The following is a 26,807-nucleotide window of genomic DNA, read 5'->3' as shown; positions in this document are numbered from 1 at the left end:
ACCCTCAGTGACCCTTAGTCCTGAATACATTGACAGAGTGTCTTCAGTTAAAGCAATCATCTACTTGTTTAGCATTGGTTCCTGATTTTAATCTTTTTTAGTAACATGAGCGAAATTTTGGCAAAGGATGGAATTCTGCATCATTCAGTTTGTTTCTTTTCTGAGAGTTGCTACTGGCTTTTTGACAAACTTTTCCCCTCATACTCATTGATTCTAGAAAAAAACTTGACAGAAGAAGGGAAAGGAGAGAAAGAATATATTAACTTTAGCCAGAGGCTTGTTGGGGGGTGACTAGTAACCACCACTGAGGGCTTTAAATCATTTACATAAAAATTTCTTGAAATTGTCTCATGGGACACAAATGTCAAGAATTATTATTGAGCACATTTAGTTTTCCTTGTCATCTTTTTGCATGTATTCTACTATTTAGTGAAAGAATATGAAGACAATCATCCCATCTCCTTACTCCAATACAATTATGCATCTACTATGGGACAAGCTACATGTCCCATTGTTGGCCATCACTGCTCAATAACCCAGCTTCGTTTCATGAGCCATTTTAGACAAAGGGGATAGACAGAGTGATTTCAGGGAGAAAAAAAATAAATACAACACGAACAAAATCGAACAGGGATACATATCAGAGTCCCTTGAGTATTAATTGTGGAGTTTTTTATGCCAGGGTAAATTGCTCCTAGGATAAGCAAGTGTGGCATCTGAAAGAAGTAATAACCTACTTGGTGGTCCCTTCTGAGCACCCTTCCTGTTCTGCCTACAACCACCCTGGGAGGGAAGGCCTCTTCACCAGGAACTGATGCTTTAATTCTAGTTGTTAAAGCAGCATCTAGTTGGTGGACCTGTCTTCGTACTGATTTATCACTTCAAAATTTTCACAAGTTTATTTATTTATTTATTTTTCTCTCAATCCAGTAAGATTTTAGCAGGTAGCTCCCATGTCTCTTCTAGGGTATGCTTAATAGTAGACTTTTAAGACAGGCCTGTTCTCCTTTTTATGGCTTGATAAAATATATTTTTCCATCATGTGCTTCATCTCAGAGTCTGCTGAGAAGTGTGAGGGGTTTAGCTGTCCCACTAAATAAAGCCTAACAACACTCAGAAGGGATTAAAAAGTACAATGAGCCCTGTTTCTACCTCTATCCCCTATTTAGGGGACTAAATTGATTCCCTGCTCATCTGAGGAGAAATCATTTTTTTCTCATTATGTCCCTTATTTCAGAGTGTTTCTTTTATTCCTAAAGGCAAAAGTTATGAAATTCTAAGGGAGAAAATGATTATTGTATATTTATTCCTAAACTGCTTGAAGATTTCACTATCTTATCAAGCAATAAATATTCTCCAAACACTGCCATAAAAATGAGAGAACTTGTGAGTCCTTTCACTGTATGTTTTTCCAAAAGAAAGATATTAGGAGTTTCCTTTCACTGCCTAAATTGCAGGATTACAAAAACACAAGATAAAACATCAGTGGGTTCTAAATGTCACGCTGTATAGCATAGATATCTCTGAGGCAAAGAAATGGGCTATGAGGATCTCTAGTTATTTTGGTTTCCGTCTGGTTCAGGCTCTAAAGAGAATATGGGCCAGGATTTTTGCTCACAGTTATTGCACCCTTATGATGTGGTGGGGGGGTTGCTAGGTGTTGGGGATCAATACGTAGGAGAGTAGTGGGTGGGGAGATAGGAAAAGGTGGAAGGGACATCAGTTTGGGGCTCACACTCTCCCACTTTTTGCCAGGTGGCCTTAGGTGCACAATTTCCTTACTTATGAAATGTGCACAATAAAAGCTATAAGCAGAAGTGTTTTGAAGGTTATAAATTACTTTCGTAAAGTACTGTTATATGATTGGTATTTAGAAAATTGTTATCATTATTATGATAATGGTTCCTGAACTCCAGGAAATTACTATTCACTTAGGGAAGGAGATGATAAATACAAAAACAAACAAACACAACGGGCTGATTCAAGGGGTTATAGATGACATTCCCGTGAGTGGTAGAAATACTTGCTTCTCCTCAAGTAAGAAGAAGCCACTGGGATTTATTAGTTGGGACGTCTCTGAAGAGATGTCACTGGCGTTTGACTTTAGAGCATCACCGGTAGAAAGCCAGCCTGGGGAAGGTGTGATGGGAGTGAAGTATATAAAGATAGGAGTAGGAAACGGAGCTTAGCAGGGGGTACTAGTTTAAAAAAAGCACAAAACAAATCAGCAAGTACATTTTTGAGGGTTTTCAAACTAACTTAAACTTGAAGAGCATGATTTTATAGAATTAAGTCGATGTTTATGCACATTAAATTCTTACTCTGTGGCTAGCTAGCGTGGGGAATAAAAATGACATAGTCCCCATCCGCTGGAAGCTACTGTCTAGTGGGGAAGCCAATATAGCACCAGAAAGCAAACAGGAAATGTATAATGAAGTAATACAATTATTTTAGTTTTAAATCTACCTATTTATCTATAGTATATGTCTTAATATATTTAGAAATAAATGCCAAATGTCCACTGTAGATGTAAGGCAGTTTTCAGGAGGCCAGTTTTAACTGAGAGCAAAAGATAAGAAGGATCCCACACACAATGCAGAATGAAGAAAAATTTTTGAGGAGGAGGAAACAGAAAAAAAAATCCCAAAATTCAAAGTATAGCAAAAGTAGATTTACAGTTTTGAGTGCATGAAACAAAGCTTATACTTGTAGTGCTATTTATTAATTATTGTATTATTTTGCCTCACCCTGCACACACACACACACAAAAACTACAGGAGAAACAAAGACACAAAGTCTGAAAGCACTTGCTGTTCAAGAATAGTATTACCACAGATGAGCAGTAGCGATACCATCTGGCACACTGCTGGCAAGACTGGTTTCTTGGGATTTACCTCAGATCTACTGAATCTGAATCAGCATTTTATAAACATGCCCAAGTGATTTATACGCATGTTAAATTTGAGAAAGGGCTATACAATTGATTTTGAATTAGGTCAAGTGGAGGTCTTCACTGGACTGATCAACACTCTTGCAGCCCAGTGGGGTGGAGGCCAGATGAGAGGATGGGTTGAGGAGTGGCTGGGATGTGAGGTGAGAACACAGCATGTGGACATGACTTGTGATGCAGTTTTGATTTGAAGCAGGTTGAGAACAGAGGATAGAGAAATTGGGTGAAAGGGAATACAGGGTCAAGAGAGACACTGTTTAAGATGAAAAATGCCTATTCATGTGCATAAAAGTATCATATAGATGAGAGAGTGAGAATGATGATGAGAATATAGAGAGACTGTCTGAGGACCAAGGGCCTTGAGAACGGGTGACAGACCAGGAAGCAGCATGGCAAAATTAGTTCGTGATGGGAGGAGTGACACTTTCTACACTGGAGCAAAAGGGAGGATGGATTTATTGATGGGAATATGAGCAACTTCTGGCACGCTAATTATCCTTTGTCAGTGAAGCATAAGACATGAACATCAGCTGCAAACAAGTGGGAAGCAAAGGTGGAGACTTGAAAAGTGAGAAGTTAATGAACTAATCTCTGCAGAAGAACAATCTGAAGAGAAAATAAAGATAAAATTACCAGGTAATATAACCAGATAGTGTTCAGGAACTATATCTAAACTTAGCAAACCAAACATACAGTGAAATCTGTCCAGTTACACGATTCTTGTTTTTCCCCCTAGCTGTACTCACTCTGTGGGCACAGGTGCAGAGACAGCAGATGGCTGGGTTCGTGTAAGGTTGGGGTTAATAATCAGAAGTCATCGCTTAACACTGCAACGTGTCTAAATCAGGTTTTGGCGAATGTCTCTGTCTACAGAAGTTAGAGGTTAGGTGCAGACAGTTAGCTCAAATTATAAGCACATGGTACCGATTACTCACTTCCACTGTGCTCAGCTTTTGCATACATTTCATGGAAACTTAATAGCAACACATGAAACCCCACTTCACTGATGAAAATTGAGTAAGAAGAGGGTTCAGTAAACCTGAAGTAAATTTTAATGCCAAGAGTGAAATTAAGATCTACCTAACTCCCATCACCAAAGTCATGTAATAGTAATAATAGTAAAATTGCCTTAAAAAAGTAAAAATGAGTAGATTGGGGTTTCTTAACTTGTTTTCTTTTGCTTTATATTTTTGATTTCAAACAAATATTACTGGTTTTCATGGGATTTTTTTTTTTGCCAGTGGTTTTATGACATTGAGTGAAAAATTGTGTCTTTTCTTTCTATCTATATACAATTAGCAAATAAATATGCACTCTTGGAGACACTGCCTCTTACATTTCCCTACCACTGTGTGAGAAGTTGAAAAGGGTTTAAGCTAAGCACCATGTAGGGAGTGGGGGGAGAGGGTGGAGGTAGTCTTTACAAGTTTTTGAGAAGTCTGCAAAGGATTCATCTGAACTTGCTCCTTTTTTCATTGTAAAATATGAGGGAGACGGCATTTAATTTGACTGGTTTAAATTGCAAACATGTTAAACAATACAATTTCAAAATAAACTTCAGAACAAAAAATCAAATGACCAACTCAAATGTGCACAGAGGCCTGGAAGGAAACATGAAGGGATAAAAAGAGTCAGGCAGGAGATGGTGGAGGAACGCAAGGAGCTTGAGGTAGAGGAGGCAGCAGCTCAATTGAATCCAGCTGATGCCACGCAGGCATTCCAGCTCAATCTTGTTCAATCCTGCTATTACCCAATAGATGATAGCCTGAAACGTTGTGACGTGTAAACATTTTAAAACATTTATTGGCAAAACCAGACATGTCAACTGGCATGGTATTAGAAGTTAAACTAAAACATCAAAGCTTGTAAGTGTTTATTTAGGGAAAAATGAATTTGAATAGGTCAATACCAGATCAGAAGTACTGATTCAGCTAGTAGAGCTCCCCGAACAAAAGCCAGAGGAAAGACAGAGAGAAAAAGTACAGAAGCAAAATAAGGACATTCTTTAATTGGCCTCTTTGATTAATTAATTGAACAATGGTCTGGCCCATGAGCTTCTAGTCTGTCCTTTCTGATAGGGACAGAGATACTTTTAAATCACAGGTTACCAGTTGACAAGATATGGAAGCAGGCCAAGTGTTCCTCCGCAGATGAATGGATAAAACAACTATGGGACATTCATACAATGGGATGCTACTTGGCCATAAAAAAGAAGAAAATTTTACCCTTTGCAACAGCAAGCATGGGCCTAGAGAACATTATGTTAAGTGAAATAAGCCAGTCAGAGAAATAAAAACACCATATGATTTCACTTATATGTGGAATCTAATAAGTAAACTGAACTAACAAGGAGAATAGAGACAGACTCATAGATGGAGAGCTTGTGGATGAGGGGAGGTTAGGTGTTGGAGGAATTGAAAAAAAGGAAAAAGGACTCACGGACATGGACGACAGTGTGGTGATTGCTGGGGGCAGAGGATGTAAGGGGACTAAATGGTAATGAAAGAAAAGAGCAATGGGGAAAAAAGTGGGACAACTGTAGCTGAACAACAATAATTAAAAAAAAAAAGAAGAAGTAGAAGCCAAACACACCTTAAAAACTTTTTAAAAAAGACTCATTTGAGAAATATGACCTACCAGCTATAATTATAATTAGACATCTTTTCATTTGTTTTTTTAATTTATAGAAGTTATCTGAGAGAAGGAACTACCTTCCACCTGATGTTAAAGAATGTAAGAAAAATATGCTTCCTTTGTATAAACCATGGGTTTCTCTTTAATGAATGCGAAGGCAAAACAGCTTCCTTATGAAAGAAAGTAGGGGATATCTTTATTCAGCAGTGGTTTTCATTTATGCACCAGGGAGTGCATAATCAATTTATCATAATGAACCTCTTAAGGGTAGTCAACAAGAGCATTATAAGCACAGCAGGTGAGTTTTCCAACAATAATTATATTATGCTTCTTTCTGCATAAAGAAGCAGCTTTGTGTTTCAGATAAGTTAAGTACATAAATAAATGCCACAGTGACAAAAATCGCAGCTTATCAGCTAAGATTCACATGTGATATTGTCTAATTTCATCAGAGGAGCACTGAGAATGTGAATAAGGCTTTAATCTAAGCGAATTTCTTGCTATTCCTTAAATATGCCTCAAGATTCAGTGACTCCACATTTGGTATTAGATTTCTTTCCCCTACACCTGACCAGTATTGTGCCTGACAAAATACTTTCTGCCTTCCAAGCCCAGGACCAAAACAGCTTCCTGCCCACTGTTCCTAGTGAATGAAAGTTTCAGCTATATGTGTATGTATCCACCATAATATCAGATGTGCTAAAGTAGGTGGGTACAAGTAAGAAATATGGACTGTAGACATTCTTTCTTGGTAGAAAGGAAAGCGTCTCATTGGAGAGAGAAACTGACCAAACATAGGAACTGATAGCCAATCCACAGAGCTAAAATATCCAAGGAATTTGAAACAGTGGTAACTCTGTTATTTCCCATGTTATGTCCCTGAGAGCAATAGGACCTTAACTAGCAACCATAAATAGCAAGGAGAACGGGACAGAGCCCGTAAGGAAGGATATGCAGCTAACCCTGAGACTATCAATCTGGGTCTTGACTAGGCTCATCTGGAAACTAATGCCAAATTCCTGGGAGGAGAGTGTAATAAACAAAAAGGATCAATTGATGAGAGGAGCTTAGGCTTACCTGATATCAGAGCTGTACATTAACACAGAGTATGTAGCTGTATGAGAGACCTGTGGTCTTAAAACAGATTATTAATTGCAACAAATATGATCCTTTTCATAGGTACATTGCATTATATTTTTTTTCTGTTAAATTTGTAATTAACTCAGAACTGCATGACAGGCTACTCTCCAGAATCTGTGAGGATGTACCTTACATGCAAAATGGACTTTAGACATGTGATTATCTACAGAACAGCTGGTTTCCCTCCTTTCATGCTTGCCCTTTTGGTTTTATTCTCCAAGCAACAGCTTTAGTGTTATTTCATTTTAATATTTTAAATGAAATATTTTATTTTATTTTAATGATTTTATTTATTTATTTTCAGAGAGAGGAGATGGGAGGGAGAAAGAAAGGGAAAGAAACATTGATCGGTTGCCTTTCATACATGCCTGGACAAGGAACTGAATCTGCAACCCAGGTATATGCCTTCACTGGGAATTGAACCAGTGACTTTTTACCTTGCAGAATGATGCCCAACCAACTAACCAACACCAGTCAGGGCAGAATTCTTTTATAATGTACATCTGATCTCCACCCTCCTTGGGGAGCCAATGACATTCCTTCATACAGAGAATAAATTCCGAAGTCCAGAATTTGGCCTACAAAACCCTGTGCAATCTGGTTCCTCTACTACCTCTCCAGTCTTTCCTCTGCTATTCTGCTTCTTTTGTCCTATCTTCTCATCAACTGGACTTTTTTAAAAGTCTCTGGACATGCCACAAGCATACCTTCTTCAGGACCTTTGCAGTTGTTCCATGTGCATGGAAGGCTTTTCCCTCTGATAGCCCTCTGGCTTGCTGAGGCACTTCCTTCAGGTTCTTCTTGACCAGTAGCACCACCCTACCTAAAAGAACGTATCTCCGTTTGTTTTATCCTTGTCCTTCCCCCAGCTTTGCTTTTCTTCATAGCATTCATTACTATCAACCATCATACTGTAGATTCATTTGTTTATTTGATTACTGTCTATCTTCTCCACTTGGAAAGGTAGGGCCATGTCTATTTTATTCATTGCCATGCCTCTGGCACCTCAGACAATGCCAATTGTCTGGCATTGGAAATGCTTGCCCCATAAGTAGACACTCAGTTAATATTTATAATAATGAGTTGTAAATAGGCTAATCTTTTTAAAAGGTTTTTGCTCTCTCTTAAAATTTATATGTTACAAATGTAATATCTAAAGGATAAATTCTAGAGAATAACTTGTAATTGCTACAAGAAGTTTTCTGTTTCTCACTAATGTTTCTCAAGTGCCTAGAACCATGTCTGGAACAAGGAGAGCATTCCATAAATATTTAAAGAGTGAATAAATAAAATAGAAACTGTATTTTATTTCTGTCATGTGTAATTAACTCTGCCACCTTTCCAGGCCTTGGTTTCCCTGGATTTAAATTTGATGGGAGGGACTTGAACTTAACTCTCATCAAAATCTTTTCTACACTTAACCTTAAATTTTATCTTTTCTAAACTGACATTTTAAAATGTATTTTTATATTTAATATATTTTTAATATATTTTTAATATTTTATTTATTTTTAGAGAGAGGGGAAGGGAGAGAGGAAGAGAGGGAGAGAGACATGGATGTTTGGGAAGTACATCAATCAGTTGCCTCTTGCACTACTCCACCTGGGGACCTGGCCGGCAACCCAGGCATGTGTCCTGACTGGAAATCAAACCAGCAACCTTTCGGTTTGCAGACCAACATTCAATCCACTGAGCTACTCCAGCCAGGGCCATTTTTAGTAATATTTTATCAGCTGTTTTCACTTTAGCTGAATGAAACATCAAGATCATTGGAGTCCCCAACCCCTAATGTCTTCTCCAGTTTTACCTTCTGTATTAGACAAGTAACCACCAAACCCTGTTGGACTCAAACCAGACAGCCCTGAGTGTGTGGCTGCAGTGATTTCATGCCTCCTTCCTTTCACCCTCATCTGCCTGCTCTCAATATCCCACATACCCTCAGCTTTGTGAATCTTTTATAAGAATCTTCTTGGCACAGGATCCAATATCCCACCATGCAAATAGGCATATCTTTCCATTTCCCTAGCAATCACATGTCCCACAACCAGGACTTGGTAATTTTTATGGGAACAGAGTTGCTTCTTTTTATTAAAGTGCATTATAAATAAAGACATCTGAAGCTCCATTTTTCTTCTTTCCTGTGTTCTTTTAAGGATTTTTGGCCATTACCACTATTTTTCTTACTTCTCTATAATCACATCTGTTTTTCATTACATATTTTTTCACTTTATTTGGAAGTTTCTTTGGAACATCTCTTCCTTTCTCTGCATTTGTTTGCAATCCACTGGGTCAAATTACAATGCCCTAGATGAAAATGTTATATTCAGTTCTCATGATATTATCATTGAGCATCGAATTTTTTTATATTAGTCAAATAAAAAAAAACAATTACTGTCCTTTGACAAGTTCTTCTTAGTTTTCTCATCATGCCTGCTGCTAAAATCTATTTCAAACTTACAGTTTCAATTGAAAAAAAGAGAAAAAAAACTCCCACATTGTTCTCTTTCCTTAAGAACTTCAACACCAATGGAGATATAGTTCATGTTTATTCTGCTTGAGCTATCTACCCTTTCATGCACTAAAGGAAGCAGAGAATGGTCAGGAGATTTGGGTGCTGGCAGACTTTCCATATATCTTTGGCTACATTCAGAAAGCAGCATCCCAAATTTTCAACCATACCTTGCAGGCTTGCGTTCCTCTCAGCATCTCGTCTTCTCAGGATTATTAAAAAGATTTATTATAGGTGATTGTGTATATGAATGCTCTATTGTTATACAAGGTGTGAGATCAGAAGGTCTGGATTCATACAGCCTTGGAAGAGGTCATAACTTTTATTTATCAAAAACGATTCTGATTTTTTTCTCCTTCTCTTTTTTATCACTAAGTTTCAAACTCGGACTGAGTTTCAAACTCATTATCCTAAGTTTCAAACTCTGGACTCCTGTTTTAATTCCCCTTCACCACTTTGAATTTCTTAAACTTTCTGGCTTCCTTCCCAGACCTTTTTTTTTTTTTGGCTAAAATCTTATCTATGGTTTCTAGAATAGCAGAGCCTATGCAATAATTCTTCCAGCATTTATGTTTTCTCTAATACAGACATCAACTTGCATCAGTAATAAATTTAACTACAGTGACTTCTTTAAGCAAAGAGTTAAATATATTACTCCTAGAAAAGTAACATGTGAGCTTCCAGTGTCTCAGTTTTAACTCTAGTTTTTCCTGACTTCCCCATTAGATTCCACTGCAAAAATTGCTTCTTTGTCACATAGTTTATACTAGCTGGGGTTATTGGGAACTTGACCTGGAGGTTTTCCTGGTTATTCTCACAAACCCTCCACTACCCACTGTTACTTTATGTTATATCACTGGTTCTCAAACTCGAGGGCATTTCCAAATCACCTTGAGGGTTTTTTAGGACAGTTTCTAAATCAGTGGGTATAAGGTCTGACTCATGAATTTGCATTTCTACAAAGCTCCCAGGTGGTATTATGCTACTGCTGATTAGAGACTGCCCTTTGGGAGTCACTGGATTATGGCATCTAGAATTTATTAGTTCACCAAGCACTCAATGACCCTGCCTGAGGTCCGGAGCCTAGGACATTCAAGCAGCACTTCTTAACAACCATTGACTCAGTGGGTATTTTGCTGCCACAGAAACCCATTTTCCAGATTTCTTTGAGCATTTGGTGGTAGTGTCTGTAGCTACATTTTTAATCTTCCAGTAATCTGACAGTTTTAGTAGGTTTAAGATTTTCTTCTTTAGCCCAGGTTCTGAGTCTTTAAGAAGTATAGAGGAGGCAGGTGTATGCCACTGAGGAATATCCTCAGTCCCTTTCTAGCTCCTCCACATATTTGGAGTGATCCCCACCCTAGTGGACTTTGTTAACTGCTAGGAATCAAGCCTTATTCCCTCCACCATACAAAACAGCACACTCACAAACTGACCTCTTTTATTCATTTCATTTCAAAATATTTTATTCCAGTTTTCCTCCAAACTCCAACATTAACGATCAACATCTTTAGTCATATGTATGAGGTCGGTGACTTCAGGGGATGCATTAATACTGGCAAACTCCAGCACTTTCTCTGTTATATGCATTGCAGAAAGCTGCACAGAGACTTCCATCATGGGCCCAACTCAGCTGATGCAGCCCCAGGACGGTAAGTTCAAGACATGGCCAGCAGTCCACCTGAGAGCTTCTTCCAGAAACTAGTACCCACCAAATATGGCAACTTGATTGAGAGGTAAAAATGAGCTTTTAAGAACTTAAAAAAGCAATTTGCAAGACTCAAACAGCAACATCAACTTACATAGTAGAAATAGAAAAATCCGTATTTTCATAATTCTGTTTATTTTTATTTTGAATAAACTGAAAGCACTTTTAAAAAATTAGTGGATCTACCATAATTAGTGAAAGATTTTCTGTCATTTTTTCTCCATTTTGCTTTTACTGCCCTTTTGCACTAGAACAATAATAAAGCTATATAGTCCTTGAGCATTTTTTAAAAGCAAAGATTTTTTCTAAGCAATTTGTGTATATCATTATACAACCCTTACAAATATCCTGTGAAAGAGGTCCTATTCATGTTTTGCAGGTGAGAAACTTGAGACTTAGATGAAGGAATTTGTCTAAGGTCACAAGCTACTAACCAGCAGCACAACAGGAAGTTGCACTGGTCTTATCCCCAACTCAAACCTTTCGCTGTTTTTCTCTGAGCATCACAGCAGTGTCGCTGGCCACTCTGTCTTTTGGCTTCTACTGTTAGACTTCCCCACTGTAACAGGACAGAGCTGAGCAGTAGCCATATTTGGTAGGAGCTGACCAGCACCCGTTCCCAGACAGCAAGCATTCCCAGATGAGCGGTTATCTCAAGGTCATATGCTAATTCCCACTTTTAGCAGCTGCACTCCTTCCCCTCCTCCTTCTGCCAATGTAACAAGCATATAAGGAAACTCCAGCTTGAGCTCAATGCCCAGAATTTGGATTTTTATCTCCTCTGGGCCCCGCAAGTGTGAATAAACCCCACTTCGTAAACTCCCAGGCCGTCTGAGTTATCTTTTACGTAACACTAGCACCCTTACATGGTGAAGGCCGACACATGTGGAGCAGATTTCGGTCCTCTTTGCAGTAAAAGCCATAGTAGGAACCAGGCAATCAAAGGCACTGGTTGGATTATGGATTTGGCAGCCATTCCAAATAAAAAAAATCCTGACACTGTGTGTGTTTTGTGGCCTCTGGGGCACCTTTTCCAGATTTTATTTTTAGTATGTTGAGGCAGGTCCTCTAGCTATGTACTTAATCTTCCTGTAATCTAACAATTCCAATAGTTCAGCTAAGCATTTTCTTTTTCCTTGTTATTCCTCTTGTTTTTCCCCCTAAAAGAGAGAAAAGAGTCAATCGTAATGGCTAAGCATGTAAATTGTTTTAACCCCAAAATATTTTGTTTTCCCTGCTTGAATCTTTATCATTTAAATTGCTCTTATTTTGCCTTAATGATTTTTCTCTCTGTCTGATTCAAGCAGAATTATGAGTTTATTTACATCTCTAGCTATAAATATGTATAAGTGTTTCACAAAATCTTTATATGGATCAAGTTTCTCGTTTCTAGTTTTCAATAATAGGATTCAAAGCAACAATAGCCTTTCCCAAGTTCCAATAAATATAGAGGGCTAATGAAAGACAAATACCATGTAATCTCACCTACAAATGGAACCTAATCAAAAACAAGCAAGCAAAATATAACTAGGGACATTGGAATTTAGAACAAACTGACAGTAACCAGTGGGGAGGGGGGATAATGGGGAAAAGAAGGGGAAGGGTCATCAAGGAGCATGTATTTGCCCCCCACCATACACTGGGATCTGAAAAGTCTTTGAGCTCTAGTTAGCACACATTGGCTGTGGTGCTAGTGAGTCAAATTCCAGATGATAAATTAGCTCTAGAACATTGGTTCTTTTCTTTAAAAAAGATATATAAATCTGCATACTATAAAATTCACCCCTTTAAAATGTATAATTCACTGTTTTTTAGTATATTCACAAATTGTGCAACCAGTACCATTATCTAATTGAAGAATACTTTTATCACTCCAAAAAGAAGCCCTATACCTGGTAGCCCTCCCCATGTATTACTAATAGATTAGTAATGACTGATCAATTTCCATGTCTATGAATTTATCTGTTCTTAAAATTTCATATGAGTTGAATCATCTACTATGACTGGCTTCTTTAACTGAGCATAAGGTTCTCAAGGTTTACCCATGTTGTAATATGTACCAGTAGTTCATTTATTTTTATGCTGAATATATTCCATTGTTTATATATAGTACATTTTATTTATCCACACATCATTTATGGACATTCAGGTTATTTCCACATTTTGGCCACTATGAATACACTGCAATGAACTTGCTTGTTGAGAAGAATGTATCTTCTGAAGTTGTTGGGTGATGGGTTCTGTATGTGTCTGTTAGGTTTATAGTGTTTTTCAGATATTCTATTTCTTTGATGATCTTCAGTCTAGTTGTTCTATCCATTATTTAAAGTGAGGTTTTGATGTTTCCAACTATCATTTTGGAATCATCTACTCTTCCTTTCAATTCTGTCCATTTCTGCTTCATATATCTTGGGCACCTGTTGTTAAAGGCACATATGTTTATAAATGGTGTAAATTATTCATACATTGACCATTTATCACTAAAAATGTCTTCATCTCTACTAACATCTCTTGTCTTAAAGTCTATTTTGTCAGATATTTGTATAGGCACTCTAGTTCTCTTTTGATCATTGCATGGGTTATATTTTCCATCATTATATTTTCAATATTTTATATTTTTGACACTAGTGTTTCTGTTGTATACAGTATACAGATGAATCATGTTGTGTTCCTTTTCCATTTGCCAATCTCTGCCTTTTAATTGGTAGTTTAAACTATTTACATTTAGTATAATTAATGACTAGGCAAGGTTCATGTCTTCTATTTTACTATGTGTTTTCTATATGTTCTAATATTTTTTGTATTTCAATTCTTCCATTACTGCCCTCTTCTTTGGTGTTAAATAGATGCTTCCATTATATCATTTTAATTTCCTTGCTATTTCTCTTACTATATATTTGATTTATTAGTGGTTTTCCTGGGAATTAACATTAACCACTTCATTTATAAGCATGTAGTTCAGATTAATAGCAATGGCATGAATAATACATGAAAACTCAGTTCCTATATAACATTGTTTTCCTGTCTCCTTTATTGTGTTAATTTCACAAATTAAAATTAGCAAAATAAAGTTGTGGGCCCAGCAACTTAGATTTATAATAATTGCATTATGCAATTGTATTTTAATTTATATAGGCAACAAAATTTAAAAATACATCATTACTTTTTTATATCTACCTATGTAATATCTATATAGTTACCTTTACTGTCATTTTCTATTTTTTTCATTTGCACATGAGTCACTGTCTGATGTCTTTATTTCAGTTTGAAGGACTCCCTTTATTATTTTTTGTAGAGCAGATTAATTACAAATAAATTATCTCAACTTTTAAGTCTGGAAATATCTTAATTTCTTTTTTCTTTTTGAAAAACTGCTTTGGTTGACAGTTTTTTTCCCCAAACATTTTAAATGTATCATGTTATTGTCTTCTGGCCTCCACGATTGTTCTTTTTAAGGATGCCATAATGCCCAGGAGAAGTAGCAGGGGGATGGGACTAGGCATGTGAAAATGTCACAAATCTCACTGTTATTACTAAGATTTGGTTGTTTTTCTCCACAAAATGGTTACCATTCTCTAGACTGTTGCAAACTTTTGGTTAATTTCTAGAGTTCCATAACTGATTCTGATAATTTTTCCAGTTATTTCATTGCTTTTATGGAGGGGAAACTTTCAGACACCCTCACTACACCATTTTTGTCAAGGTCACCCCTTAAAATATTTGGTTCTAAGACTTGGTTGGTGGTTTTGTTATTGTGGGATGTGTGTGCACATCTCATAAAAGCTATGCATATAGTCGTGAGAAAAATCTGTGTGTGCACTCACACTGCCTTGTGCAACATTCTTCTGGATTCATTAACCTCTGAATCCTAGCAGAGATCCTTCACCAGAAAAGTCTGAGGTTAAGATACCCTATTTTAGAGCCCCTTCTTTCTGAGTTGACATCAACACTACTACAAAGAATTCTAGGATAAATCATTTCAGAAGCATAACCTAAGAGAAAATTTAGTAGATAAATTCAGTTGTACTGCCCGCCAAATTCCTTATTTGGAAAATCATACCTTATAAGATCGTTCTGAGGATAGTGTGAGAAAAGGACTATAATACTGCATGAAATGGTGCCAAACATTTGATACATACTTTATAAGTTCTAACCATTAAAATCATTATCACATGGAGAATTATCACATGGGGATTCTCACCTCTCTTGGGAGGAGGAGAATAGGGGAAAAGGTACGGGGAATAAGAGGCATAAATGGTAGGTACAAAATATACAGGGGGAGGTTAAGAATAGTATGGGAAATGGAAAAGCCAAAGAACTTATATGTATGACCCATGGATCTGAACTAAGGTGGGGGAATGCCAGTGGGAGGGGTGTGCAGGGAAGAGGGGAATAAAAGAGGTTAATTGGATAGCTGTGATAGCGTAATCAATAAAATATATATTTTTAAAAACAATTATTCTCTTTTCTTTCATTTCCTCCTGTTACTACTTCATTACTTCCCTGAGGAAGTTTCTTTGAAGAGCACTTCATTTGTGCTCATTCATTTAGGGTCTTTTGGAAATACACATCTTACCAACACACTGACATTATTTGTTGGAGGAGGTATTTGAGTATTAATCACCACTCTAAGGCAGGAAGGGTTATTTAACCACAGGATATGGCCTCAATTGCAATGGTACCAAGTATAAATATAAATGTACATGTTAAAAAATATAAAGGGAGGAATAATAGATGACATTGTTAGAAAATGCCGCACAACTGGAGGAAATGTTGTTTTCTATAATTTTTAATTACCTCATTTTCTCAGATATTTGTTAGATAAAATTCAAACCCAGTCTTATTATGTTCATTTCATTAAATTTTTGTGAGAGTTTATCACTAATATAAAATCATTTTTCCATGCAGAGAAGCAAAGTATTAGATAAGCAGAAAGAAACTAATATAAATTAAACATTAAAACCCTGAAATCAACTTATACTCTTAAAAACTATGACTTCTCAAGTTCCATCATCATAATTGCCCCCAGGGCTTAGTTATGGAGGAGATGAGTCTTCATGGATGACCTCACATGGGATAAATCATAAAATGAAATGAGTCCAAAGTCAACTTTAAGTAGTGTCTGTAAAGCACCTACTTGTTTACTGTGACGTACTGATGGGAACACAGAGACCAAGATTGTGGAGTCCTTTAGAATTTTATCTCTATCACATAGTAACTAATGGATGGATACTTTATATGTGTTATACACTTATCTCAGGAATTCTGGATGTGCTTCCAAAAGTTAGTAAGATTAAACAGCACAGTCAGTGGAGGAAATAAAATACTATGGAGTTCTCACTCTCTTAGGCCCTCTCTGGAGTCTGAGGGGTCCCAGACACAAGGATTAGAAGCTGAGCAGTTAAGATGTTGGATCAAATCATGTAGAAAAGAGATCATTTTATTTTACAAGGTCAACTTAAAAACAGGACACCATGAAAAACATACTACAATGGTGAAAAATGTTCTCATAACTTGCTAAAATGTTAGGGAATGCCACAAACACTTTATATGTAAATGCATTTATGTCCCTTGACTATTGTGAAACTTTGCTGTTATATTCAAATTTCTAGGCTTTGTTTTCATACCCTGTTCCTGCTGATCTTGTTTATTCTTTAGTGAAGGACACTGGGATAGAAATACAAAAGTGCTATAATTCACATTTCTGTTAGTCTGGATTATCCCAAACTTTAGATTTTAAGACTGTGTACAGAGAAGCCAGGACATTATGTTAAAAAGCAATAGCAACTTCAATTAAGATGATATATATATATATATATATGTATATGTATGTGTGTGTGTATATATACACTATATACATATTCCTGATGAGTTTTATAATATGTGATTCAGATAATTTCACTTTTTTCCTCTATTTTGAAGTTAGACTCATATTGAGAGTGAACTAGATTGTGTATAGATTTTGAAAGCTTGTCTAGGTAGTTTTATAATTAGACCTTCCCAGGTATCAGGAAATTTTGCTTTGTCTTAGCAGTAAACACCTGTGTTCCCAGCTGGGTCTGTTTGTTATAAATGAAAATGGCTCTTTAAATTTACATTCTCTACATGACTGAGCTTGGCATTAGGTACAGCTTCGGGAGAAAGGATGCCAAAGATAAGCACTGAAAGATGTCTGAAACTCTGGATCATTGTGCTAGGTAGCATTATCAGCCATAAATATATATTTCTATTAAAACCAAGTGATGTGACCAATGGATCTATGAAAAATGAATGGTTCCAGACTTTGTTTTTGTAAGGTGATTGAGATGAATCCCCATGATATTTCTATGGAACATAATGAACTATGAAATATGCAAGAATAGAGGTTGTGGCTTTATAGAACATTTGTTGATCCAAATGGTGATATTACCTTGCTTTAGGCCATGGGCTTATGAAAGAAGTGAATAATTTCTTCAAATAGTACCCATCAGACACCACAGAATTGAGTGATATTTTCCTATTTCCCTTAGAACTGTTTTGCTTCATGGTTTACCCTCTTTTCATTTCTTATTGAAATCAATGGGATGTACAGACTTTCCACTGAAGTTCCTGCAGCATCTTTAACAATTTAATGAAAATTAAAAAGGTTCCATTGGTACAAAAAGGCTATAAGAGGTAGAGTGTAGGAGACCGTTCTGCATGGCATGGGCCCAGCTCCCACTTGGAGATGCACAGGACCCACGCCCATGCATAGGTTCTCCCATGGGGAATCAGGCCTGCAATGTACCTAGGCCACTTTGAGACTTGCTTTTTTGCTAAAACTCCCTCATCCTGAATTGAGACAGCAAGTGCTTACTTTAATTCCTCAAATCCATGTTAAACCTTCCAAGGATGAGTTTAACCAGTTCAACCACTTTTGCCTTTTCATTTTCAAATATCCCTCTTCTGTGATGTGATTAGCAGCATTGGCTCCTTTGTTTTCTGTAAAAGGAAACCTCCTAAAGCCAATGGGGTATAGTAAATGAGCACCATCAGGTAAGGTGTCCAGAAAAAGAAATAAAGGCCTGTCCTGGAGGAGGTCTTGGCTTTTGGCTCTTCTTGAGCGCGAAATCAATCACCCTTTTCCTCCACAGGACTCAGTAGTCCATGTGAATGTCTCTTACCCATTTGAAATGTCATGGACTCCATGAGCCAGGGTCCACATCAGTAGCAGTTGCTTTGCTTTTTTTTCCTAAGCAGCATTTTCAGTTAATATCTATGGGGAAGGGTTGGGGAGGTGAAGCTACAAAAAGCTATAAAAATATAAACATGTACTTTAACTTCCCTAAAAAATGTTAAATTACTATTTTTTAATCCTTTCTAAAAACTTGCTCTGTGAAAATCAATTGAATGCAACTAAAAGTGACTTTTTCCAATATCTATTATCTTGAGTTGCATCCTTAAACCTACTAACATTAAAAAATGCATATGTGCATTTTAAAAGTTGGTTATATGTACAATGAACTTCTATGGAGAGAAAGTTCTTTAGTTTTTCATGTAATTTTTTAAAATTTCCCAAAGAAATGCAGAATGGTTGACAATCACATCTCTTTAGTATATTTTCTCTACTCATTTCAATAACTTTTTTAATAGAATGAAATATGTTCAACATGAAATATTTGCCCTTTCACCTCTACCTCAGTCTTTAATCACCATGTACAACACGGAAACACAAAAACTCCTACTCATTTACTCTTCCTCTGATTTCATCAGTTTTTATCCTTCATTACTCTATTTTATACTATCTGGTGAAAATTTGTGTATTGAATATGTCTAATTGAAATAAAGTAAGACATAATTCAAGTGTCCTTTCAATGAATAAGTAGGCACTGTTTTTGAGCAAGAATTCTTGGGTTAATGACTAATAATGTGTTTTTTTTACTTTTTCTGTTTTGTTATCACAGACATTGTTATAGATTGATTATAAAGTTTGAAAATACCTTTTCAGGATTTCCAGCAAAAGTTAATGTTTATTTAATATAGAAACTTTAAAGTATATCAAAAGGATGGTCTTTAAGTCATGTGACTAAGTTTCTGTGCATTTATATTTCAGCATTGAGATCAGGTCCTAAGAGACATGAGCTCATTTTTCCCAGCTTAATCTAGGCAAATAAAATTAGTACTTCCAGTTCAACTTCCTATTCCATTTGCGTTAATTGAAATTCTAGCACATAGTCCCATTTAAAACTTAGCACTTGCATACTTTAGTTAAGACTCTCAAAATGACATTACTGATTTATAATATTTTACTCAAATCACTTTACTTAGGCTATAACACCCTTTATATCTGTCGCTAAAATTGGTTCTGCTTATACACAGAAAATAACAAGAAAAAGCTAAATAATTCAGTTAAATATTGTCCCATGAACATTTTGAGAAGTGTTAGTAAGAAAATTCTACATATGTTAATTCTTGTTATCCTATTTAGTCTTCCTTACATGAGTAATTTATAATTTTGACCATTTATCATATGCCAGGTAAACATTCCACATGCAGTTTGTCATTTAATCCTCACTGTGTATACAAGAGGTTAGAGCTATCAGGATCTTGTGTCACAGGTGAGAAAGCTAAGACTGAGAGGACAAATCCTTTGCTCCAGATGACACAGAGGGTGATAAGTGAGCCCAGCCTGCTGACAGACTACAAGCCCTTCATGACACATTATCCAGTGAATCTTCAATATTTCTGGTTTGAATATTATTAAATTATCCTACTTGCTAAATTCATTTTTATCTCCCAAACTGATACCTCCTGCACCTTTGTGGGCATTTGCAAACTGATACCTCCTGCACCTTTGTGGGCATTTGCAGTTGCAAAACATGCGAGTCCCAGGTGTGCTCATCTGCAGCTGCATTCCAACAAGACAACACTCTGCCATCTTGCTCGACTTTTCATAGTGTAAGCAAGTTCTCTTCTCATAGGCTATTATTTTGCTTTTTAAAAATTTTTGTAGGCTATTTCTCTTTTTAAAAAGGTACCCAAACAGAAGCGTTAAAGTCCTATCTGGTGTTCTAAGGTATAAGTAGGCTTTTATAGAAAAAGATGTATGTGCTAGATAAGCTTCACTCAGGCATGAGTTACAGAGCTGTTGTCTGTGAGTTCGGTGTTAATGAATAAACTGTATGTATAAAAATGAAGTGTCTTTATACAGAGCACACATAAAACAAGATTATATATTGATCAGTTGACAAAAATGTGACCAAAGGTTGACCAAAACTTAACCCTCTTTTTCTTTTAGGACTGATGTTTTAGTTTTGTTAATGTATTTTTCCAGCAGCTGTATAAAACCAAGCTATCATGAATAATGAGACTCAACCATACTGACCTTCAATAATAATCTCTCTTTATTGAAGACTTAGTTTATATCCATTACTTAATTTCATTTTCCCCCAAATAAAATATGTTTGTCTTCATTTTACAGATGAGGATTTGAGGTAAAATTTTCACCCAGCTACTGTGTGATTATATGATATTTGAGTCAGGCTGTCTGCAAAGCTTTTCATTCTGGGTTATAGTTGTGACTATAGCCTACTTTTTTTGCTTCATAGAGGGTTTGCTTCATAACCCTCTAATTCTGGCTAGATTTTTTTCACATTTTCCCATCATTGAGCTTATAGTCTTTTATTTTAATGTCAATAAGTTTCAATTTAATTTGTTTTATAAGAATTCCTTTAGAGATTTCCTTTTAACTACTCTTTTTATCATTTTTTTCTGAATCTTAAATCTTCTAATAAAATTACTTCCTATAATGTCAAATAAAACCTTCCCTCTTTTAGAAAAATGTAGTTGCTTTAAACAAATAAATGTAATTTTTGTCCTCACATATTATCTGGTTCACTATGACAGAATGGGATTCTCATATTTTCAAAAATAACATGGCAGTAGGAGAAAGATATTTCAATGTGTTAAAATTAAACAGATAAAACTGTGTTACGGAAAATTAGTAGTACACATGTTTCTAAGTTATAAACTAATATTTTTTAAAGTTAATTATCTTCATTATTATCTCCTTATTCATTCATAGAAAATACACTCAAGCACTAGGCATATGTAATATATAGATTACAGATTTATTTCATTTTAGTAGCTTAGAAGAGTTAAAAAATAACATCTATACTCACAGAGATTTCCTCCTAACACAGCAGAGATGTAAATATAACCCAGTTAAATGGTTTCATTGATCTTTGTAGTATGGTATCATTTAATTATTTAATTCAGAGAATTTCTGAGCAGGAACACCTAGTTTTGTTTTAAAATCAGCTTTTTTAAATCAGCTGGTTTCTCCATTTTATCTTCATAGAACTTCTTTCATTTACTAAATACTCTTGGAAGAAACCACATTTTTTCTCCCTATAAAAAACCCTTAAATTTGTATTTCTTCAGATTCACACCCAAAGATTACTAAACCTGGGTATTTTTTGTTGTTTATTTCAATGGTACTATCATAGAAGGATGTTTTACTTTATTCTTGGTTCAGGAGAAATCTCAACTAGATTTTCCATGCATATACATGTAAGAAAGTGTCTTTTGAATGCCACCACTTTCTTTTGTCTGTAAATTACCAATATTCTGTGATGTTCCAAGGATAGTGGGGAAATGGAGAGGTTTTCCAATCAGGTCAGGCTTGGATTAAAATCTTGTGGCATAATCTGACATAATTCCTACCAGTGGACAATGGACCATATGCTGGTAGCTGTTGAATGAATGTCCTCCCAGTATACCAGCAGGAGGGACAGTACCCATCCCCAGTGGCAATATAAACAAAATAAGCAAATTAACAAACACAAAGCAATAACAAGTGTTATATTTAATTAAAAATTCTCAGATCCTTCCTTCTAATACCAGGAATTAGTCAAAACTCTGATATACTGCTATGTAACAGAGTTCTGGAAGTTTTCTCCAATTAAATACAAAGCAAAGATACATGCATGTGAATCAAAACAAAGAAGACAAATGTTCAGTACTTGTAATTAATTGATCATTTGAAAACCCTATAAAATCAAGAGACAACCTATTAGAACTTTTAAGACATTGCAGCAAGATCAATATGTAAAAATCAATAGCATTTCTTTGCAACAGCAATAACATTTAGAAACTGGAAAAGAGCCTCGAATGAATGGCTCAGTTTGTTGGATGATTATCCCATGCACCGAAATGTTCCAGGTTCAATACGCAGTGGGTTCACATACCTATGTTTTGGGTTCGATCCCTGAGGCAACCAGTTGATGTCTGTCTGTCTTTCTTTCCCCTTTCCTTTCTTTGTAAAATCAAAGCCATATCCTTAGGTGAGGGTTAAAAACAAAAGAAATTGAAATAGAACATAGGATACTCTTTATAATCACAATAAAGTCTATAAAGGTCCTTCAAATTAACCACCCAATTCTTGAAATAAGAAAGTTTGGAATCCATTCCCAATGTCTTGGTTTCTGTTACTCCTCACATCTAATTTACCATTATCTGAAGTATTTTCCAAATCTGTTCACTTCTCTTCCTCTCCATTACTGTTACCTTCATTATAGCAGCCCTCATGTCTAGATTTCTCCTCAGGATAGTCACCATAGTCAATACTAACAGGCAGTGGACAGATTGGGAAGTAATATTTGCAACATCAAAAAAATAAACTTGTTTTTATTATATAATGTACAGCATAGTGACCATTTTGGTGCCTGAACAAAATCAGTTCTGAGTCCATGCTTTCGTGGTTTGGTCTGTGCACTGGAATTCTCAGTACTCCCTGCTGCTACCCCAGGGGAGCCCAGTGTGTTGCCAAGACACAAAATTGTAACTTCAGAATATATTCACCAGAAATTGCCAGGATAGTACAGAGAGTTTATATATACATTGCAGACAATTACCTGTATTGTTAATCTCTCATATTGCTGGCTCCTTTGTCACAGTTAATGAATGTATACTGATCTAATATTATTAACTGAAGTGTATACTTTGTTTAGATTGACTTAGCTTTTATCTCTTGTCCTTTTTCTGTTCCAGGTAACTGAAAATATTATTACATTAATGAATAGTAAAATTGTAAAGGAAAATGTTGGATGACACATTATACTCATATAATTGGCAAAAATGAGAACATTGCATAAATCAGTGGTTGCTAAAGATGGCAGGAATGGAGACAACTGTACTTGAACAAGAGTAAAAAAGTAATAAAAACTTCCGGCCAAGAGGGAGGTGCAGGTAGACACACCGTGCATCCTCACACAACTAAAATAAGGGCAACAATAATTTAGAAACAAAATAACAACCAGAACTCACAGAAAGTTGAACTGTATGGAAGTCGGATAATAGAGGAATTAAAATAGACACATTTATCCAGACCGGTAGAGGGGCGGAGTCAGGAAGCCAGTTGGAGAGGGGTTGCAGACAAAGAGCGGTGGCACGGTGGCATGGTAAGGCATCCTGGGCATGCAAGACTGCAGCGGGTGGACCCTGGGTGCACAGGCAGTGGCTGGCACACCCCGGGTGTGGGGTGGCAACGGGGAGACCCAACGAGGTGGCAATAGAGAAGCAAGGCACTGTGCACAAGGCGGCTGGCTGACTGGGCAGTCCCACCTTCATGTGCAGATGAACCAGGCAAAATTGGAGAACAAGACAGACCGCACAACCCAGGGTCCCAACACTGGGAAATAGAGCCTCGGGGCACTGATCAAAAACACCTGTGGGGGTTGAGGCACAGACAAAGACTTCCAGCCTTACAAGAGAGTTCGTTGGAGAGACCCATGGGGTCCTAGAATGTACACAAGCACACTCACCCAGAAATCAGCACCAGAAGGGCCCACTTTGCTTGGGGGAAGTGGTGGAAGGGACTAAAATCCAACAGAAAGCAGAGCAAGCACCACTCTCAGACCCCGTCCCCACATATGGCGTCACAACCCAATGACTAGGGTGACCCACTCTGGTGAACACCTAAGGCTCTGCCCCTCATACATAACAGGCGCAAAAAAAAAAAAAAAAGACCCAAATGGAAGAACATCTCCACAGGAAATACAACTAAGAGATCAAGAGATAGCCAACCTATCAGGTGCACAGTTCAAAGCACAGTTCAAGGTGATCAGGATGCTCACATAATTGGTTGAATTTGGTCACAAATTAAATGAAAAAATGAAGGCTGCACTAAGTGAAATAAAGGAAAATGAACAGGGAACCAACAGTGATGGGAAGAAAACTGGGACTCAAGTCAATGGAGTGGACCAGAAGGAAGAAAGAAACAACCGAACAGAAAGGAATGAAGAAACAAGAATTCAAAAAAATGAGGAGAGGGGTAGGAACCTCCAGGACATCTTTAAACATTCCAACATCCTAATTATAGGGGTACCAGAACGAGAAGAGGAAGAGCAACAAATGGAAAACTTGTTTGAACAAATAATAAAGGAGAATTTCCTCAGTCTGGCAAAGGAAATAGACTTCTAGGAAGCCCAGGAAGCTCAGAGAGTCCCAAAGAAGGTGGACCCAAGGAGGAATACACCAAGGCACATCATAATTACACTAGCCAAGATGACAATGAAAGAGAGAATCCTAGAAGCAGCAAGAGATAAAGGGACAGTTACCTACAAAGGAGTTCCCATCAGACTGTCAGGTGATTTCTCAAAAGAGACCTTGCAGGCAAGAAGGGGCTGGAAAGAAGTATTCCAAGTGATGAAAGGCAAGGACCTACATCCAAGATTGCTCTATCCAGCAAAGCTTTCATTTGGAAGGGAAGGGCAGATAAAGTGCCTCTCAGATAAGGTCAAATTAAGGGAACTCATCATCACCAAGTCCTTATTTTATGAAATGTTAAAGGGACTTATCTAAGAAAAAGAAGATAAAAAACATGTATAGTAAAATGACAACAAACTCACAATTATTAACAACCACACCTAAAACAAAACCAAAAACAAAGTAAGCAAATAACTAGAACAGGAACAGAACCACAGAAATGGAGATCACATGGAAGGTTAGCAACAGGAGAGTGGGAAAAGGAGAGAAGGGTAAAGGTACAGAGAATAAGCAGCATAGATAGTAGGTAGAAAACAGATAGGGGGAGGGCAAGAATAGTATGGGAAATGTAGAAACTAAAGAACTTATGACACATGAACATAAACTGAAGGGGGGGAATGTGGGTGGGAGAGGGTGTGCAGGGTGGAGGGGAGTAAAGAGGGGGAAATGAGACAAATATAATAGCATAATCAATAAAATATATTTAACATAAAATAATAAAAAACAAGAAAAATTAAAAGAAGACAGCAGGAATGGGGATCTTATGCTCTTCTTTTGAGGGTACCCAGCAAAGTCCATTTTTGAGAGCAAACTGGCAGCATTTTAGTAAAATTGAGTAAGTGCCTACTCACTCTGAGACATGCATGCTCAGAAGACTTATCTCTAGGGGCACAAAACACATTTGGGAGAATATTTACTGTAGTATTATATAAGTTGGAGGCAACCTACATGCTCATCATAGATAAATGGGTAAATAACATGTAGTTATGTATATGTATCATAGAATATTAATCAGAAGAAAAAGCCTAGATTTACATGTAGCAACTTACACTAGAAATCAGAAAATGACATTGACTGGGAAAAGTAAGGAATAGGAAATAATATAAAGCACCATATCATTTGTATAATGTTAAAGTATATATGAAGAACAATACTATTTTAAAAATATATTTGTGAAAATAAATGAATATATAGAAATCAATCTAGAGACCATGCATTAAGGACAAACTCTGGCACTTAAGGGTCAGAGTTAACTTGGATAGAGGGTACAGAGGAAACAAGTACATACTAATACATTTTTAGTAAGCAGAATATAATCTACTGATGTTTTGTTAGAAACTGAGAAGTAAGATCAACTCTGTTCCTGAGGGTCAAAAATAGGTCTAACAACAACCTCAGTCAAAGCCAACCAGCCAACCACCATGACCATCAGCAACAAAGTTGTATGGTATAAGTAAAACCATTTGTTATGTTGTTCATCAGCAACATTTACCTTAATGCTTATCATTAGTAATTTAATAACTCAAGAAATAGTTTTGAGCTTTCAAAGTATTTGTCTTTGGCTCACTTGAGAACTCTACAAAGTGTATTTAAATCAAATTTAATAGTTTTCTAAACAGTTTTACACATCAGCACGTGAAGTAGTGTGACATATATAGCATTTCCAAAACACATTACAAGCATATTATTTTTGCGTTGTTCCTTGTTGTTGCTGCCTTTTTATTTTAAAATTTACTTCTCATAGACTAAACTCATCAATTTAAAATTCCTAGGGAAAGTCCATTGATACATATTCCATTCAGCTTCTATACTTGATAATCTTTTAAAATAAGTTGGGATTATTTATAGTATCCTTGTCTGTGAAGAATAACTTTTAAAACAATTTTTGTAGCTACTGCTAAAATTTGAACTTGCTCTCTCTTTTCATTTTCATTCTCTGTGAAACTTGTCAGATTTAACATTATTCTCAGACTGGAAGCTATTATTAATTTATCATTATCATGCAGCTTCTCTTTCATATGCAAAAACTTACAGTACTAAAGACCTCTCTTTGAATGTACTGGCTCTACATCCTATTACTACAATACGATAAAGTCAAAAAGCAGACAAAAATAATATCTCAATAAGTGTTGATTTTTATTTTATAACTTATACAACCTTCTTCTAGTGTAACATTTAAACTTTACTTGAATACAAAATACATGTTTAAATCTGGTTTATTAATATGTATACTTTTCAGGTAATAATATATTCTACAGGTCTCTTCATAGTCATATGTAGTGATATTCTTCATTTTCTTGTACAACACACCATAATGTATTATGATGTGAATGTACTGTTATTCATTCAGCCAGTCCCCA

The sequence above is a fragment of the Phyllostomus discolor genome, chromosome 1 (genome assembly GCF_004126475.2).
Source record: "Phyllostomus discolor isolate MPI-MPIP mPhyDis1 chromosome 1, mPhyDis1.pri.v3, whole genome shotgun sequence".
NCBI lineage: Eukaryota > Metazoa > Chordata > Mammalia > Chiroptera > Phyllostomidae > Phyllostomus > Phyllostomus discolor.
Note: the sequence above shows the minus strand (reverse complement) of the source record.